The sequence below is a fragment of the Pelodiscus sinensis genome, chromosome 4 (assembly GCF_049634645.1).
Source record: "Pelodiscus sinensis isolate JC-2024 chromosome 4, ASM4963464v1, whole genome shotgun sequence".
Lineage (NCBI taxonomy): Eukaryota > Metazoa > Chordata > Testudines > Trionychidae > Pelodiscus > Pelodiscus sinensis.
The window spans coordinates 71,068,868-71,074,934 of NC_134714.1; positions in this window are offsets into that span (position 1 = coordinate 71,068,868).

Consider the following 6,067-nt stretch of genomic DNA (forward strand, 5'->3'; position numbering starts at 1 on the left):
AAACTCTCTGGTAAAGATAAACAGTAAAACAAACATATTGACTACAACAGATAGATGTTAAGCAATTATAAATGACAAGCAAAAAGTCAAAGTTAGTTAGCAAAACAAATAAAATAAAAGCACACAGTCTAACTCTCAATCCCAACTGGCTAATCTAGATTAAGCAGTTTTTCTCACCCCAACTGGCTATTGCAGTTCTTAATATACAGGTTTGTCCTTTAAATCTGGGCCAATCATCTTTGCTGGAATAGAATAATAGAATCATAGAATAATAGGACTGGAAGGGACCTCGAGAGGTCATCGAGTCCAGCCCCCCGCCCTCAAGGCAGGATCAAGCTCCGTCTACACCATCCCTGACAGATGTCTATCTAACCTGTTCTTAAATATCTCCAGAGAGGGAGATTCCACCACCTCCCTTGGCAATTTATTCCAATATTTGACCACCCTGACAGTTAGGAATTTTTTCCTAATGTCCAATCTAAACCTCCCCTGCTGCACTTTAAGCCCATTACTCCTTGTCCTGTCCTCAGAAACCAAGAGGAACAAATTTTCTCCTTCCTCCTTGTGACACCCTTTTAGATATTTGAAAACCGCTATCATGTCCCCCCTTAATCTTCTTTTTTCCAAACTAAACAAGCCCAGTTCATGAAGCCTGGCTTCATAGGTCATGTTCTCTAAACCTTTAATCATTCTTGTCGCTCTTCTCTGTACCCTTTCCAATTTCTCCACATCTTTCTTGAAATGTGGCGCCCAGAACTGGACACAGTACTCCAGCTGAGGCCTAACTAGTGCAGAGTAGAGTGGCAGAATGACTTCACGAGTTTTGCTTACAACACACCTGTTGATACAACCTAGAATCATATTTGCTTTTTTTGCAACAGCATCACACTGTTGACTCATATTCAACTTGTGGTCCACTATGACCCCTAGATCCCTTTCCGCCATGCTCCTTCCTAGACAGTCGCTTCCCATCTTGTATGTATGGAACTGATTGTTCCTTCCTAAGTGGAGTCTTCAGTCTTTCCAGTGTCTTTGTTGCTTGCAGCAGAATGACCCCTTATTGTGTTTGGTTTTACACCCTTAGTCCCATGTTTTTGGAGAATGCAAGTCCAGTGTGTCTAGGGGGAATGGCTGAGTCCCCAGGAAAGGTTGAACAATTCTCCTGGCGTGGACTCATGCAGGCAAATCATTAAATTGTAGCTCCCTTGCTGGGCAATGGTGATTGATGGTTCTTTTAACCATCAACCTGCATAGGTATTGGTTACTTTCCTTGCAGTTGTCTCCAAGGAGCTAATATCTGACTGATTCCCCAATTTACAGTTTTGTACCCCTAATCTGACTATAGAACAGGTCTTAACTCCACAGCCTCCAGTGAAACCCACATAGAACAGTGGGTTTCAGCTGATCATAACCTTTCCTGTGATACCTCACATGGTATGTTTTATATGCAAGATGACATTTATATATCAGTGACGATTATGGAGGTTACAGTGCACTCCCCAAGGTATAGAATGTCACAGTGGTTAAATGTATTAGGTTCAGATGATCTTCCTGAGAAAGTAAGTGTCTCCACTTTAACAAAAGTGTATAACAAAGGAAGGGGGTTTAAGAGATTATTTAAACTATGAGCTTTGAAAATATGTGCTTAAGAGCACTCAGGTATAAGAGGTAAGGCCTGGTCTACACATAGATTTTGTACTAGTATAACTATTTCTTTTAGGGTTTTTTTTTTAAATAACTAATGTAAATTCAGTTGTATCAGTAAAAAGGTGCCTTATGATCCTGGAGTATTTGCAGAACTTCAAGAGGAACCAAAGGAGTGGGAAACATGATGATTCTTTGGAGGACAGATTGCTGTGGGACATAGCAAGAACCAGTTCAAGGTTGTTGGTGGCATTCACAGAACAGTTGAAAATGGTGGAGAGCTGCTTCTGGGCCCATGTCATGGTCATGAGGGATGGCCAGCAGCCTGGGGACTAAGGGATTAACTGTACCTAGCCAGGTAGCCAATAGAAATGCAGATGGGATTTCAAACTGGGACAAAGGAATTTTGGGTTTTTCTTTCTTTGTCCCTGAGTTTTTCTCTCCAGACACTGAGGTGGACAGGCAAAATATCTCTCTCCAAGAAAAGACTCGTCACTATCTGTAAGTAGGGCAAAGTTTAGATAAATCCATTAGGTTTTATTGTTTTATGGTTTGGGACTGTGGATATGATGTCAGTGAATTCAGAAATGGGTTTTCCTCTCTTTTGTAACTAAGTTTTGGTCCCCGTGGGAAAATTCCCCATGAGTTTATTAATTGGTGGCTCTTATCATGTAGCCAATCCAATTATGCTTATAACAAGAGTATTGTGGTGATAATAAAAGTTCTTTCTATTTTATTAACTTGGCATTGGTTAATTTTTGTGTCCTGGTTTTACTTTAGGGCTGAGATTTCCTAAGTGATCTCTTCCCTGGTTTTCTTACTGTTATTTGGGTGGTAGCAGCAGATTTTTATCCCCAAAATCTAGGTTTTTAGGATTTTGGGGGGAAATTTTATACCAAAACCTGGAAAAACAAGATTTTGGGGTACTTTTGCGGGGCCCCACTTCTGCATTCATTGTGTCAGAGTGGGGATTTATCCTTGACAGCCCAATAAATTAAGGTGACCAGAATTTGAAAATGTGCGAGGAGGACACTGAGTTGACAAAAAAGCATACTTGTATATGTATATAATAATCATATAAATAAATTATCACAATATGAGTTGTCTTATAAGACAGACTTAACAAAAACAAACATACAACATTAAAAACATCAATATTTGCTGCTCTTTTAAGAAATTAAAAATCTCGATCCATTTTTTATCAATTTCACGTTCAGTCCGTTCATTGTCTTTTATTATATTGTTAATTCTTCGTACTTCGTTGAACAATAAATTGTCATTTATTGTGATGCTAAATTTTTCTTTAATGAATAAAACTGTTTCAAGGATTTTATTCCATTGAATTTCTTCATTCAGCAGAATCCAATCAAACACGTACACTGGTTTGTCATGCTTAGTCCAATTTTCTAGATATTCAAGAGCATTTTTATATAAACTGATTGCCTCCCTTGTAAATTCTTTCTTCATTCCCGGATTGCTCTCTTGTAATTTGTTTAAATTAGTAATTACAACCAATAGAAGGAAGTTGGACTCAAGACGTGATTAAAGTTGCTCCTTTAATTGTTTAATATGCAATCCCACTTCTGTAGAAGTTATATGCTCTTTTTCAATACGTTTTATAACTGACTGGAACAAAGTTGCTTGATTGTGAACAAAATACAGAGTTACTCCAGCAGATTCATTCTTTAAAAAGTTTTTCAAGATCAGTGGACATTTTTCCAAACTTAGAAAATATGATTTTAAAGGCTCGAATAATTGCAGCACTCGTTCAATGGCTGGCATTAAAGCTAACTATCTTGTTTTCGACTATCCCAACAGTTTTTATATTCAACTAAGGCTTCTTTGCAAAAAGTCTTTAATGATGTAACTCTTACAGTGAATCGTTCAAAATGTAAATAAATTTGAGGTATAACAACTTCAACATCGATGGACATTAAGCTTGATGCTGTATTGATGGCATTAGATACAATATGTGCATTGCAACCATTTCCAATAATCGTTTTCCCAAGTAAATGCATCATTTTCTTATGAACATTTTTATCGCCTTTGTGATTTACACTGCCAAAATTGGTATTTGTGTTATCGGCATACATCGCAATAACTTTATCATTCAAATTATGATTATCCATTAATTTTTTGATATGATTGGATATTATTTCAGATGTCTCACCATCAATTGCTTCCACATTCAAAACTTTGATTTGAATACCATTTTCAAAACTGAAGTAACGAACTAACACAGGATACAACTTTGTATCTTTGTGGTTTGAAGCATCCAAAAGAAGTGTAACAAATTTAGCTTCATCTAAATCTTTCTTCAAATTCTCTTGTGCATAAGTTTGAAAAAAGGTGCAAATAATAGCTTCTCCTTTACTTCTGGCACAATGGAATTTTTTATTATAAAGTACTCTATTCAGTTTTGATGTACAGTCCATACTCTGAAAACTTTGATTGTGCATCACAGTGTGGTACGCAGTCAGACCTTTGGCAGATGCTAAATTCTTTTAGTCTTCTCCAAATGATATACTTCCTAAGAAGTCTGTAGCTTTCTGGGACATTGATGCTGATGTTAAAGAATGTTGATGTTTGTTTGAGAAATCATGCTTTGTTATGCTGGATCGGCCACCTGCTGCCACACTGAATTCCACCGAACAGACAGTACACTTCACTAATGAATCATCTCTTGTTTCATCCGCAATTCTGATGAAAGGAAATTCCTTTTTTAAATTCTCATTGAAATGGCATTTTCTTTTCTTCAACATTTTTAGGGTTAATTGTGTCAACTAAAAAATCACATTGACATTAAATTAAAATGGCTCAAAATAAACAATAAAATTTCATAAATACCCTCTAAGTGTACTTTTACTGTATATTAAGCCTTTTAACAGGGGTTCAATTGCAGTATAATGATACTTTAAAAAAACAGCGGGATTCTTCTTTTTTTTTTGGCAAAGTAGGACAAGAAGGACAATTTTTTTCAAAGGAGGACAAAAGGAGGACATAATTATTGGGGAGGACAAGGCCCTCAAAAGGAGGACTGTCTTCCTCAAAGGAGGACGTCTGGTCACTTTAAATAAATAAGCACTGATTGGTGGGATTGCATTATAATGCAGGTTTGGAATGACTAATAGCAGCTGTAGAATTTTCAGATGTGTAAGGCCACATTCCTCCATCTGTGTACTGAGCTTGCCCCAGCCCTCCAGTTTAGGGACACCAAATGAGCGCTGCACTGACAGTGGAGAAGAAAATGGCAGTCACACTGTGGAAACTTGCAATGGCAGATTGCTACTTGTTAGTTGGGAATCAATCTAGCATCAGGAAATCCACTGCAATGGCCATGGTGATGCAAGTGTGACTCCTGCTACAGAGAGCTGTGACTTTGGTCAATGTGTAGGACATAGTGGATTTGCAGCAACAGGATTCCCAAACTGCAGTGTAATGATAGATGATATGCATCCTCTTATTTTGGCATCAGACCACCTTGCTCATGAGTACATCAACAGAAAGGGATACTTTTCTATGGTTATGCAGGAGATGCTTCACTAACATCAGACAGAGAAGGTCTATGCAATTCACATCTTTGAGAACACAGACCTTTTCAGAAAGCTGAAAGGAAATACATCTTTCCCAATTGCTAAATTTACCACTGGGAATGTTAAAATGCCAACAGTGATCCTAGGGACCCACTCTACTCCTTGCTTCCCTGGTTCATGAACCTGTAGACTGGCCACCTTGACAGCAATAAGAAATGATTCAACTACTGGCTCAGCAAGTTTAGAATGACAGTTGAATGTGCCTTTGGTCATTTGAAGGTTGCTGACATATTGGTAAAATCCCAGTGGTTATAGCTGCCTGCTGTGTCCTGCACAATATCTATGAAGAAAAGTAAGAAAAGTTGCCACCAAGATGGGAGGGCAAAGGTGCTCTGTCTGTCTGCTGAATTTGAACTGCCAGATACAAGGGCAATTAAAAGAGCTTAATGCAGCATTATATGGCTCAAGGAGGCTTTAAAAAAACATAGTAATAGAGACCAGAATAGTGTGTATAGTCAAAGTGTGTTCTACCTGGCCCTGCTCTTTTGCTGTCTGCTAGGAATTGTGTGGTGACTACTGTAGGAATATAACATTGTTAATATACCTATTAATTTTGTTTCTGAGTGATTCTATGACTTGTGTGGCACTATTCAGGAAGAGGTGATTTGTTGATGTCAGAAATGCTGAGCAGCTGTGAACTAATAAAGATGAATTATTCAATAACATTTTATTCTGTAATAAAATCAGTGCAAACACCCATGCAATTTTAAAACAATACATTAAAAACATAATACAACTCAAAAAATCATGAGAACAGTACTTTTGAAAAAGAAAGAACATTCATATCTATTTCAGTTACACACACACCACCTATGGACTTAACAGGTCTG